At 39.4% G+C, this 13,967-nt stretch overlaps 1 long non-coding RNA gene across 1 annotated transcript; it reads left to right on the forward strand.

The window, feature by feature from the left end:
• The first annotated feature begins 1,162 nt into the window (after positions 1-1,162).
• Positions 1,163-3,837, forward strand: LOC311426585. Its single transcript, XR_014686883.1, has 3 exons — positions 1,163-1,366; positions 2,606-2,774; positions 3,250-3,837. It is a non-coding gene; the product is annotated as an uncharacterized lncRNA (long non-coding RNA).
• Positions 3,838-13,967: the final 10,130 nt, after the last annotated feature.

Consider the following 13,967-nt stretch of genomic DNA (forward strand, 5'->3'; position numbering starts at 1 on the left):
GTGTACTTGTATATATGTGTGGAAAGATTTTTAAAGACATAAAAAGCAAGAAAGTTATTTCTAGTTCATTATTATTTTTCCTCTGACTGTAAAGATATACTCCTCTACATAAATCATTGGATTTGTCCAACACTGGAAAATTATTCTTAGTTTCAGTGATAGTAATTTTAATTTTAATACAACATTATTGAAGTCCTAAGAGTGTCCTAAGAGAAGGACAGACTCTCTAATGACTTAATTATGAAAGTGGAATGGAGAAAGTGTAAGCTTACACCCAGTTTCCACCTGAACCTTCCCGTTTGTGTTCCTTCCTTAAGACAGAAGGCAGATCAGAGGAGGCACAGAGCCTGCTTGGAGAGATCTGTGCCACCTGCCTTCACCAGCCCTCTCAGCGTTGTCATTTCTAGTGAAGTCAGAGATTGTTTACCTGCAATATGCATGAGAGACACAGTTTCAAGAATAGCAGGTCCTGCCTCAGAGTGCTCTTCTGAGTGCTGTCCTGACCCAATTTCCACGGTTGTGAGGCTGGCGCAGGGAACTCAGAGCCTCTTCTCCTCTCCATGCGCAGCCCTGGCAGGAAATCAAATCTCCCTAAACTGTTTATGAATTATTATTATGAACTTTTTCACTTCGTGACTGCAGTCACTGTAACACAGGGTCATCCTCTGCTGCAGTTAATTATTCAAACCAAATTTGCAGGTCTGTACAGGGTTATGTGGTTTGGCTTCAGTTAGATTGATAAAGACCAGCTGTAGATGGAAAATACATTTGCACTAAAAAGGTTCTCTTAATTTGGAATTAAGCAGTCTCTTGCCCCATGATAGAATAACAGTCCTTCAGTTAAGGAAAGATAACATAATTTAATGTTATTTTTTGCCATGTATAATGCATGATCTGTCGACACATACAGCATATTTTTTACTCTAGTTTTCTTTTGTAGAATTATCATGCAGAGAACTCAAAAAGAAGCCTTGGAGAGACAAGGATGAAGGCTTTTCAGTAAAATAATCTGTTAATAGATTAAATTTCCCAAAGGTGATTATTAAATTAACTCAGCCTGGATGACCTTTGGATGATGCTGGAAGACTTTTTTTTTTTTTCTTAATAAACCTTTGCACCATGACCAGAACAGTGCTCATAAAGCAAAGGAATTCCTACTGGTACAACTTTCTTTAACTTGAGATAAAGTAATATTTTTTTTCTCAGGTTCTCTGAGGACTTCACCACCGTTAACCTGCTTTATGTAGATTTTTCTTGGACTCAGTGGTGAGAAACCTTTACTAAACAGAGAAAGAAGTGGGAGGAGGAGAAGGCCAGATGGGAGATTGCCAGCAGGACCAGAGCACAAAGAACAAGAAAAAGCAAGGTGAGAACTCCCAAGGAATAACAATTTGAAGGAAAACATTAGACCTTTCAAACAGATACCAGATTCACTGTTGAAACATAATGCTGAGACCAACTTTATTCTGAGCAAAAAAGACGCATGATTGAGTGGGTTTCAGAAAGGCCCAGTGAGTGCATGGAGATCACATTAACTGAAGGAAGAGATGTATTTTGTACAGATTATTTAACTTTTTCTTTTTTTTTTTTTTTTTTTTTTTTAGATTTTTTATTCTTTCATTTTTTCTTACTTTATTTTATTTAATATATTTTTATATGGGAAATTTTGTTTTTCCGTCTTATAAATTTTACCCAGGTGCTGTCCTGATGACCACAAGGTCTTTCCATCAACAGTTGTTCCCTCCAAATAAAGGAAAATAGTCTTAAAGACATATTTCTTGTTTCATCATTGGGTTAGAAATTTGTGACTGACTGCTGCAACATGTGGCTGGTGCCCTTTGTTGATGACTAGCTGATTGTTGGGGGCATTATATTCTTGTAAACAGTTTTCAGCTGCCTGTTCCATGAGCCAGCCGCCTTACCCCAATGATTAATTGAGCCATTATTCCTGCTAAGTGCTGCTGCAGTTTTGTCATTCCTGAATAAGACACGTTCTCTGTTCTTGTGTTTGCAGTGGTTTTGATTGTGTGCCAACTTTTTGAAGAGGGTTTGATCTGCGATTTGAAATACTTGGCTTTTCCTAAGTAATTGGATGATTTTTGAGACTCAGGCTGTGCAGAGCTTTCAGTTTTTGGATATTTGATATTTTCCAAGGATTACATTACAGGCTATAGTGCTGACATGTTTTCAGGAGCAAACAAGGTGGGTGAAGTTGGTGAGAAACTGTGTTTGTGGGAAAGTGGATAGGAAAAGGGAAAAAGCAGTAAAACTGCACTCCTAGGGCATTGCTCTTAGTTTGTTTGCAATGGTTGACAGGTCTGAAGTGCAAACACTTCCTGAATTCTGTTAAATATAAACATTTTATGTGTTTAAAATTTTGCAAGGGAAGAAAATACGAGACTTGTATTTTGTACTGTCCTCCACTCTGGCTTCAGTGCAACAAAGCAAGGCCAGGGGAAGTTTTTGTGCATTTTGTTTAGTTTTGCTCTATTGGCCTTTATGGCAATTTCTGTTTTAAAAGTGTTAGTGGTGTTTGATCCCTTTTGCAGTTGAGCAGGTAGGAAATAAGGTACTTTCTCCACTTAGCTGCAGTCATTTCTTCCAGGTCAGAAAAGGTCCCTGAATAGCTTTTTGTCTTTGCCAAGGACAACTGGAAATCAGCACAATCAAGTCGTATGTAATGCACAGACAGAAACAAACTCAGACTGTCCTCCTCGTTAAGTTTAAAGGGAAGCAAGGTCTTGTTTACCGACAGGAATGGCTGGCGGGGCAAGGTTAGTGAATTACCATCTCTTCCAGGCCTTATCTTTCTGCCTGCACTCTGTCAAACTTCTGCTGAACAGAACAGAAGTCATGCCACTGTATTACCCCCTCTAAGCCTGCAAATTTGACATCATATAGATGCTGTGCAGGCTTCAGTATGAAGTGTACTGGCTTCCCCCAAAGGTGAGCCCAGCATGCAATGATTATGATCTTACATTTTCAACTAGTCACAGAAATGTCTCATCTCCCATATTTTATCCAGCTTCAGTGAAAATAAATTCTAAAATCTTTGTGCTAAGGTAAAATGAACAGGGTTTCAAATAGGGTGTTTATGTTCTCAGTTACTCTACCACTGAATCGCATATAACTACATTACTCAGTGTTCAGAAAAATAGATAGCAAACTGTAGTGTTCCAGTGTTTATGATGTGATTAAAATTACTGGTTGCATAAAGCCTTGTATGGATTTTATCTCTTTTTTCCCCAGGAATATGATGAGTTTGGGGACCCATCTTCACAGAGCCAACTGGAGGATCAAGGCTTACCTAGATGGGAAGCAGGGGGTAACAAAATCATTGCCATAGTTTCACTCACCTACTCACCAGAAGTTATGTATCCAAGTCAAAACATAACCAGAAATGAAGGGAAAAGGGAGATCAGCTGGTCAGAGAGAACATCAGAGACAACATCCCTACTGCATTTACATCAGGTCACACAGCAATTTTCTGATAACCTGCACAGCCTCATTCTTCCATGAAATATGCTGTTCAAATCAGAATAAAAACTTAGTGCCTATGTGCATTTGCAGTACAGAAAAGATAGTTTATGCAAGCTATTAATTCAGTATTTTGACAGAATTACTGCAATTTGTGTGAATGTTGTTTTGATAAGTGCAGAAGACACTCATCCAAAGGAGACTACCACAGCAGCATTTCATGAGCTAGCAAAGTGACATAAAATAAATACGGAAAATGCTCTTGTGTCATCTTAGAAGCCAGTTAATGTACTGTCATTAACAACACTGAAAAAAAAAAAAAAAAAGTAGCATGATTAAAACCTTGATGCCTCACTTTAATTAGCTTTGTAATTTGATGGGGTTGTATAATTTAAAATTCATTCAGGTGCCATTTAGACTGGAGGGAAAAAAATCAGTTTCTATTTATAATTAGAAATTTATGAGCTGGCTATAAACCCGACACTTAAACTAAAGCATTTATGGAAACACTTTTGCTATGGAGTTTGCTCCCAATCCAGTTGGAATGGATGGCCACCTCTCCATCACCTGCCAGAGGTTGCCAGCTTTTTGCCTTAAAATCCCTTTTGGCAGCAAGCACCAGGACAGTCTGAGGGGGGAGGGGGGGGAAGGGGGAGGGGGAAGATTTCCATGTTATAATCAAACACACTGAAACCTGAAAGTGGCAAACCCTTAAAGCAGTAAGGTAGCATAAGGAAGACTGGCAGGAAGATACAGTGCAAATGATGCAGAAAACAAGAAAATCATGTTGTAAGAGAAATAATAATCAAAGGAAGCAGGAGGCACAGTGCAGCATTCTGGCAGATCTGGATCTGTGTTGGCAGGAGGTGTCAGCGGGCAAAACTGATGGAGAGATGTCACAAGAGTAGGGGCAGTGAGGTGCTTATTGCCGATCAGCCCATGTAAAGAGTTTCCTTCCAGCACAAAGCTAAATTACAAATATTCCTGGGGTTATAAAGAAAACCAAAACTCTGCAAGTTTGAGTTCCCAAATAATTTGAAACAATACAGAAAACAGAAATGAAACAAACAAAATGCTGGAGCAGATATTAAAGACTTTACATTTATCTCCTTTAAAAGCAGAGTACACACACGCGAGACACTTAATTGCAGGGTAGAAATACTTGCAAGTTAATAATGAAAATGTGGAATATTTACCATCTCTGTTACCAGCCAAGCCTTGGAGCTGGCAGTCAGAAAAAAGCCTGGAGTTAAAAGCTTGTTTTTAGCTTGAGAAACATGTTTCTGTCTGAAAACCTAGCCATTACTGTTGACCAAGCTCTCCTTTTATGAAGTGATGCTTTTTGCAGCCCTGTAGCCCAGGAAATGCAGCACAGCTATTGCTAGCAACATAACAATAAATTACTGCACTTATGGTGTATTCCTGTTATGCCCATAACAAATACTATGAATGCTGATCATAGGGTAAAAGATATTTACTTATTTGATTTTTTTTTTTTCTATCAGAACATAGTAGTGACTACTGCATGAGAAAGTAGAGGTTCTTAAATTACTCTCAAAGAATAATTTGCATCACTTTAGTCGAATATCAGAGATTAGGGCGAAGCAGCAGCAGTTCAGCCAAGGAGTTGACTATGTGCACTCAGCATCTCATCTGGACTTAGAAATCACATAGATAAGACAGTAGAGGCAATGTTGCAGGGAATTGGCCCTAGTAGTGCTAAGAAATGCATAGGGAAACTGATTCTGGAAAGCAGGCCCTAAGCTTGGACAAATTAGTCCCAGCAGTGCCAGGATGGTCCCGCCAGAGCACCTTGCTCCCATCTGGCAGCTTCAATGTGCTTCTGCTTCCACGTCCCTGTATGAAGCTGATGCTTGTTTGCAAACCCTGCAAATCCCCAGAGCAGGTGGGATGTCTGGGCAGCCATGCAGCGGGCAGCCCGGCTGTAATCATGAGTTCGCTGTGGATTTGCTGATTCGATCGATGTGCTCTTTCTGCTCCGCTACCTGCTTTCCTAATCTAATTTCCTCATCCCTAACCTGCTGTTCCCAGTACAGAGAATGCATTTGTTTCAACATGAAAAAGCAGTCGTTCCTAAATCTGGAGCTGATTACACCAAGGCAGATCCTACGGGGCGTTTCGGGAAGCACCCATTAGCAAACCAGAGCACTGATTCCTGTCCTCGCGGGTGGGGGTGCTTGCTGCCCCTCTGCACACAGCCAAATGGAGGGGACATCGGCACCCTGCTCCTAGGAACATCTCCGGCAGGAGACCAGACCCCAGGCAGGGCCTACACCCTGTTGACACTGCAGATTTTGACAGCAGATTTCCACTCTCTGCTTGCCAGCGGGTACTGTCACGCTGTTTTGGGTGGGGGGCTCCTGCCTGGGGCTTCTGGCTCCATAAGCCCTACAAGAAGCGGTGCACAGACATCCTCCTCCTGCCTCAGAAAGGGAAGGAATCATCGAGCAGGATTTCTGAGGATCTCAGTCTTACAATCTAGCACAAAAAAGTATCTAAACTGTTATGGATGGTGATGGCCATCATATTGCTAATGTGATGTAACCTATCAGGCAGGACTGCAAGAAACCTGGTAAAACCATCAGCATTAGAGACTGACTATGCACTCCCTGTTCTTTTTTTTTCAAATAAGAGTGCAGGTCTGCTCTGGTTCTGTAGCTGACAGTGTCCATTACTGTATTAGCAGCAAATTATGCCACTTACAGAAAAGCACCTAAGCTTTCAAACCACCTATGTCAGAACCACTCAGTATTTTCAGTCCATTTTCACAAGCTGTCTTTGTCAGAAAGCCAGTAACAAAGATGCAGTACCGAGCATTTAGCACTTGGGCAGCAATGTGGACAACAATACTGTGAAAAACAGTGTGGGGAGGCTGGATTGTTTATTTTGAACCTAATTTTGTTTGCACACTTCCCTGTGTGCAGCATAAACTACTCACTCAAAACATTTCAATCCAGAAATGGCCAGGTGGGCTGTGGTGGGGTCATTGCATACATTCAGCTTTGCAATGTTGCTGCTTCATTTGGATTCACTTGTGTGGTCCTTCACATTAAGTCCCCTCTCCCAATGAGGTGCTATCAGTGCAAGACAAGCACACGGCAGAAGTGGATGCAAGTCAGAAAGATTCATGGAAAGCTCTCTATCTGCTCACAGCCTCCCCCTTATTTGTTATGTGTTATTGCTGGTCATCTCCTGGTGCTGTACAGCTCTTCCTGCTGCACGGTGACTGACGTCCACCTTCCCATGGAGTGATGCTGTCTGTCACACTCAGCCTGCTGCATCCCTGCCTCTCTGAATTTCTTCTGACATCTCTGCTCTGCCACAACGCCTCCTAATAAGCAGGTCACGTAGTGCGAAATGACTTGGTAGGAGAACGCACTCAGATGAAAGATAGACCTGAGTGAGGATCTCTGATGGATTGAAAAGGACTCCATTTCACACAGTGCTGCTTGAGTTGCTCTCCTGCAGAGACAAGTAATTCATCCTGAGCAGATGATCGCTGCTTTCCTATGAGATTTGAGAATCAAGGGAAAAACTAGATAACAGCTTTCCAGATACTTTAATCTACGTATGAGGTTAATTTTCCTAGTCTAGTGAAAATCTGAAGCTGCCACAGGAAAAAAAAAAAAAAAAAAAAAAAAAAAAAAAAAAAAAAAGAGCTCTAGGTCACAGTATCAGAATTAAAATGACTTCAAAATCCAGATTTTGATTTCTGGTGGAAGCATGAAGAATTTAACATTACTTAAAAGATACAGAGAGCACAGATTAAATGAATTTAGCAAATACACTCTGAATGAGATACAGAGCTAAAAGAAGACTTTGCAATGAATATTGGCATCATATCAAGCCTAACTTGTGTGCTTTTGCTTGCACTCTTCCTGGTTTGATGGCTCTGGCATTCCTGAATTGGCAGTGGCCAGACTTCAAAAGGAAGCTGTGCATAGGCTGTCTTGGTTCTTGGTGGCTAAAGCTCCTAATGGCTACCCCGGGGCAGTCACCAGCTGAATTCATTTGCATGGATCTACATTGCCTATTCCATCCTTAGACACAATTAGTATAAATTATTCTTCATACTGCCCAAGGATCCACATTCAGTTTGTCTTTGTGCCCAGCCCCTTCACAGATTTGCCCTGCTGGGCTAGATGCTAGATTTTTTTAGGCGCCATGAAACCTACATGGAGCTACACAGTGTGCCCTTATCACTTTGGCACAAAAATCTAGGTTCCTTTAAAAATGCTGTCCTTAGGACTTACACTGTCCAACATAGCCCAGCATCAATCAAGTTAAAAATCTTTGTTCCTTTGCCTGTAGGTGTTGTCCTTTGTAGCTAGCATGAAATTCTTCTGTCAGTTCTCTCATTTATTTCAGCAAACTCTTTCTCTCTCTTCTGAACAGTTTTGTCATTTTGGCCTTATCTTTGGCTAGAGGTTAAGAAAACTCTTCTGTCTGATGTTGATCAGCCAGCAGGGAATGCTTACAGCATCAGCTAGCCAGCCCCTGCTCTACCTCCCAAGAAACAAAACAAGTCATTCTCCAAGCCAGCTTCCCACAGCCTGGAGGGCCTGGGATTTACAGCCTGTTTGAACTCTCCCAGATGGTAACGCACCAGTCTGCTGCAACACCACGCTTGGTGGCTAGTCCAAAGACACTTCCTCATGCTGATTTATTTGTTCTCTCAGCTTCAACAAGATACTTGTCTGTGTTTCTCTCTGGTCTCTGGCATTTTTCCTCCACTTCCAAAGACTATACAAATTATGTCCTGTACAAATTATGCCCTGTACCATTCTTGTCCACCTATCAAAACACATAAATCTGAAAAGAAAAAAAAAAAAAAAAAAAAGTCCTATGTGATCAAATGGATCAGATCTATTTGATATTTCACACCTATGAGTTTAACCAGATCCAGTAAGAGCTTTCTCACAGCTCCCTGTGCTATTTTTTCTCTTGTGTTCGAGCTTGAAAGGAATAAGGAACAGGAAAGCAAGTGCAGAAAGCTTGTTCAAGGTATGTGGACTACCAGGTATGCCCCACAGACCAGCAGCTCTGTGAATAATAAGGTGACTGTCAACAGTTAACACATATATGTCTATGCCTGGGAACTCTGCAGTTTTTGCTTTTGTGGGTTTTATTCAGATACGATGTACATAGTAGTCATAATAACTTTGGAGCAAAACCATTTGTGTCTTAATTATATGAAACATGCTGTTCAGAAAGAAGACAGCTTGTAGACTTTGGAAAGCACTTCAGATATGCTTTGAGCTTATAGGATCAGTCTGGCATTAAAAACAAAGGAGGCAGTGTATGTGTGTGCATTTATATAAAAATAAATTATCATACAGCCCTTTCCTGCACAGTTCCTGATAACTCCTTCAGTTTTAATGCATTAGCAAAGAAAATGAGGAAGTGACTATCAAAGGGTGAAAGGATAAATGGCAATCCTTTCAACTCTATGAGGAGTCAGGAAACCCCATCATCTGCACAGTGTAGCTCTGCTTTGACAATCTCCTGGGAGGCTCTTGAAGACACTGTTGGGTTGATACCAGCCTTATCATATGGAACCAGGACAACAGTTTGGAAGGAACAGAAGCAAAGCCAGAATATATTCATGAAGGAGGAAAATGGAAAGGAATGAAATGAAGTAAAAAAATAAAAAATAAAATAAAATAAAATAAAATAAAATAAAAACTAGTTTCAAAGAAGCCTTTTCAATTAAAACATAAAAATTAAAAATGTTCTATTACTCAAGGGCATAAAGGGAGGCAGAAATATTGAACAGAAATTTTCCAGATGAATCATGCAAGATTTACAGTTATAAAAGGTTTTTGTTGCTGTCATTTATGAATGTTTCTAAAGGAAGTACTTTAATTTATATGCTCGTTAGAAATATTTTTTTTCTTTTTCTTTTCTTTTTTTTTTTCTTCTTTTTTTTTTTTTTTCCCAATATGCAACCTAGTAACAATTCATATATTTCCTATGCCAATCTACAAAAACACTTATCCTTTCTTTCATTCTTTCTGGTCCTTTGTTACCTAATTTAGACTAATTTAGATGCCTCTGCCTCTGAAATTCTACCTGTAAACACCAAAAGACATGAAAGTAAACAACATTTTCAAATATAATTTTGCCCTCTAAAAACTTTAGAAGATTTGTTAATCTGCCTCAGAATTAAATCTTCCTCACCTCTTTGCAAAACAGCTAAGGAAATACAATTTTTTTGTTTGTTTGTTTGTTTGTTTTTTCAAGCAGAAATTAAGAAAGAGACAAAAAGTTGCTTTCCTTCACCAGGTCTGTGACTGAACTAGCGATGGAACCCAAAGCTTGTTACAAAAAACCTCTCACCATCACATTTTTCTGGTCTCTCCAGGCTTTAACTCAAAATGAAGAACTCTGGGTTCTTCTAATGAATGCTTATATTGAATTCTTCCAATTAATCTCATGTTGTGACAGTATGGCAGAGGAAGAAGTAGTTGCCACCAGGTCTCCACCCTGTGTATCACACTAAGTGTCACCATTTGGGACAGCTAGCTGTCATGAAGAATGTGCATGCACATGCACAAGACCAGAAACCTGCTTCTTGCCTTGAGATTCTTAGATTCCTTCAACTCCTTGTTTTAAAGTAATTTTCTGATGAAGTTCTCATATAACTGCTGGATATTAATTGATGAACTATATCTCATTTCTCTGCTACTTTTAAAACTTTTTTTTTTTCTTTTTGGTATTGCAATACAGTTTGTTTGTTTGTTCTTGCCATATGATCTGCCTAAAGCTATTTCTTCTTTATTGCTGTACATAAAGTATTAAAAAGTTATTTTCTCAGCCAAAGAACTCATTTAAAGTCAATTGCACTTTTCCATGAGAAAAAAAAATAAATAAAAGCGGGGTGTTGTCCCCATGAACTTTGAGTGTCTTTAAAATCTTAAGAGCATTCCACACCACCTATAAATCTAGCTGCTGTTCTATTTGATTAAAAACTGCATTTTTCAAATTAAATTGCTATGGTGGGTAAGCTGTAGGATATTTTAGTTCCTATATACCTGTGCATAGTCTCCACGCTGTAAATCTCACCTCCCATTTTCTTTCTTTAATAAGCTGGCAAGACATCTGTGAAGAATTTAAACTACATATCCAACAGGAAATATTGGGATTTCCCAATTGGACCAAGCTCAGGCCAACTGAGTCTGGCACTTTATCTCTGACAAATATTTTATTTCTGATAAATGTTCTGCCCTCTATGAATTGTTTTTAGACTTGTGACATTTTGTCACAGCATTCTAAGTGAAAAAGTGGTGATTTCCTCTTAATCACATTAAAGGACCCCATTGTTATTCTGTTTTAAGACAGCAAAAAATATTGATCTGTCTCCAAAATGTATTTTACCTACTTTCATTATCTATATCTATACCCACATCTATATTTGTATCAATATGTCTATGCTACTTGCTTTTTCTGTAACATTGTATGGTAAGTTATTGCAACTGCAACACCCAAAGTAAATAAATGCATGTTTAAATGCCTAATCACAGTGATTTCAATCCTGTGCAATCAGTGACTGTACTTATAAACAAAATTCCATGACAAATTTAATTTCTTTTCAAGAGATGGATTATCATACCTTCTGTAAATGTTTTTGAAATAGAATCAGTGAACATATTTAAGGATTTTGATAGCTATGTCTAAATCAGGAGCCTCAAAAGCACGCAAATCTTACTCCTCTCCTACTGTCTACTCAAGCAGAGAGACTTGAAGTGAAGTCCAGGTCATCCACAGTTTAGATGCTGAAGGTCCTCTTGGTCAGAATGATATGAGTCAGTTCTCACCACCTTGAATCTTGCCCTTGGATTTTGTATTACAGTTTTCAGTGTTTGGTATAAAAGGTATTAATTAACAGATCAATTTATTAGATTAATATCTGCAGATTAAGATCTCCAGAAAAAAAAAACTATCAGACAGTCTACAAAACACCATTGGACACACACTCAAACAAAAAAATCCCTCAATATATGAAGCCAGTTAAAATATCCCCCAAAATTCTTTAAAATTAATCTAGCACAGATTGGTGGATACTGTTACTGTAGCTGGCTGCCTTACCAGGTATGCCTGTGGGCACCTCATAAACAAACTCATGCGTTGTGGAGCTCTTTCTGTTGTATTTAGGGAGGCTGAGACTTTGGGGTGGTTCAATTTCCTAGCTACAGCTCAGATAAATGCTACAGCTCTGAAATGTTACACAGCAGCTCTTTGTATTTTCTGTTCAAACAGCAACAGAATTTCTTTCCAAGGATCACTTAAAATTTGTGATAATATTTCCAGAAACTCAACAGACTTTACAATTATGTTAGACATTCTGAAATAAAAGCATAATGAGAAGTAGAGTGCTTCTGTGCATTTTATTTCTATTGCATACCTTATGTGTCTAGAATAAACTGGGCATGTAAATCTTAGAAAGGCATTTGATTTTTCATCATAATGCACTGACAGCAGAGATGTTGTTTACATCTTTAACTTAATGGAGGGGGGGAACTGTCTTTTTGGCTTACTGTCTGTGTAACAGCCAGGAGCAGGGTGAGTAGTTTGTGAGTGAATAGCGCCAGTGCCATATATTTGGCTTTAATCACAGTGTCTTGATGGAAGAACCACTTAACTACCAGTTGATTGAGAATCAAACAAAGGACAGGAGAAATTGGTGTGGTGGTGCTTTTCCCTTCTAGGCTGTTTTCCTTCCTTCTAGTGTCTGCTTCCTTCCTTCCTTCCTTCCTTCAGACCTCTAATATTTTTCATCCTCTTTGGTGATGGGGGTGGAGAGCCAGCATAACACTGGTGAAATTCAGTCCTAACCTACCTCTGGCTTGTGATAGAAGAGTCTCAGCACTTCAGGGCTTTGCTGATTTCCTTGTCATATAGGTTGTTCAGACTCAGAAAACTTGAAAAAAAAAAAAAAAAAAAAAAAGAAAAAGAAAAAAAAAAAGAAGAAAAAAAAAGTGCAAGTATATCATTTATATTCAGTTCAGCATGAATCTGATGTGATAAACAGATCACAGAAGCTTACATCAAAATGTTCCTGCAGCCAGACAGGGGAGAAATACACCCACCTTTGAAAAAATTTTTCTGAAATTGAAAGATGTTTTAATAACACAGATTTTTTTTCTGGCATTCTGCATTGCATTAAGTAGGTGTTATTTCAAGATGTATTACATATTCAACCTGCTGTATCAGGTGTCCTGGCCAAAAAATAAAAGATTCAGAGCTCAGGGATATCTGTAGCACTGACACATGTGTGAGAAGAAATGTGGAGCTGATGCAGTCACAAGCAGTAGTAATAACAGAGGAGGAAAAGAGGAGGTATAGTCCTTCTCAGCCTGCTTCCAAATCTGTGTCTGGACAGGATAGACTTAATATTTACTGCATGTCATTCACCCGTGCATCCAAAAGTAGGAAAGAAATAACATGTAAAAATTGTATCGTGGATCTAGCAGACCAGAATGATGTTGTGCATATCATTCCAGCTAAATTTCATTCCTGTAGCTCCTCGTATTGCAAACTGAAAATAGATATTTACTCACTGCCAGACTAGTACAAAACAAAGTTTGAGAAAAGCTACTCATGATTTGCATTTAATGTATCAGAGTGCAGCCACTTTTACCTTCCATGTAACCTTTACAAAGGTTAAATACCGCATCGTTTATAAAGTGGTCTAACATAACAAATCTTCTCCCTTTTATTTAAATGAGCAGGTGCTTGTTCATATTCACAGAGTTGTGTTCATGGACCATCAGTGGAGGGGCAACACAGGGCCATGCACCCAGATCCTCTTCCCACTTGTTCTGCCAGCACTGCTGATGGAGCAATGCCTCTCTGGTTTAATCCAGCAGGCAGCTCAGCATCACGCAGTGGGTTGGGGCGAGCACCGTTAGTGGGATGGAGGAGGTAATTGGGGAAAAAAATATAGTAGAACTTGTGGATTAAGATAAAGACATTTTAACATGTGAGAAAAGGGAAAGAAAAAAAGAGAGAGAGAGTAGATCCAAAATACTTGAGGTGCCCACTGTCTTAGGCACCTGACCATACTATCCTACACATGCTGCCACTCGTAACTATCATGCTGGGGCAAATCTCTGTGTGGCATTCCTTAATAGTTTAACCTGAAACACATTCAGGAGACAGACCAACAGGAATCCACCAGTTTGAGCATCCCAAGGATTTTCAGAATTTTCAGGTGTTATTGTAACTGGTCTGGAGGAGAAGGGGAAGGGAAAAGGGAAAGGGAAGGTGAAAGAGAAGGGAAAGAAGGGGAAGGTGTCCTCCAGAGATTAGCTTCTGAAGTATGAGGATGAGAGCAATACCAGATGAAGCTCCTAGTTGGTGTAACATAAGCAATGGTTATGTATGTAACAAACTGAGTAAACCAAAAGCAACCCTAAGCCAGCCATCAGATGTGACAAACAGCAGGAGAGGGGTTACATAAAACAACC

The sequence above is a fragment of the Aythya ferina genome, assembly GCF_964211825.1.
Source record: "Aythya ferina genome assembly, chromosome: Z".
Lineage (NCBI taxonomy): Eukaryota > Metazoa > Chordata > Aves > Anseriformes > Anatidae > Aythya > Aythya ferina.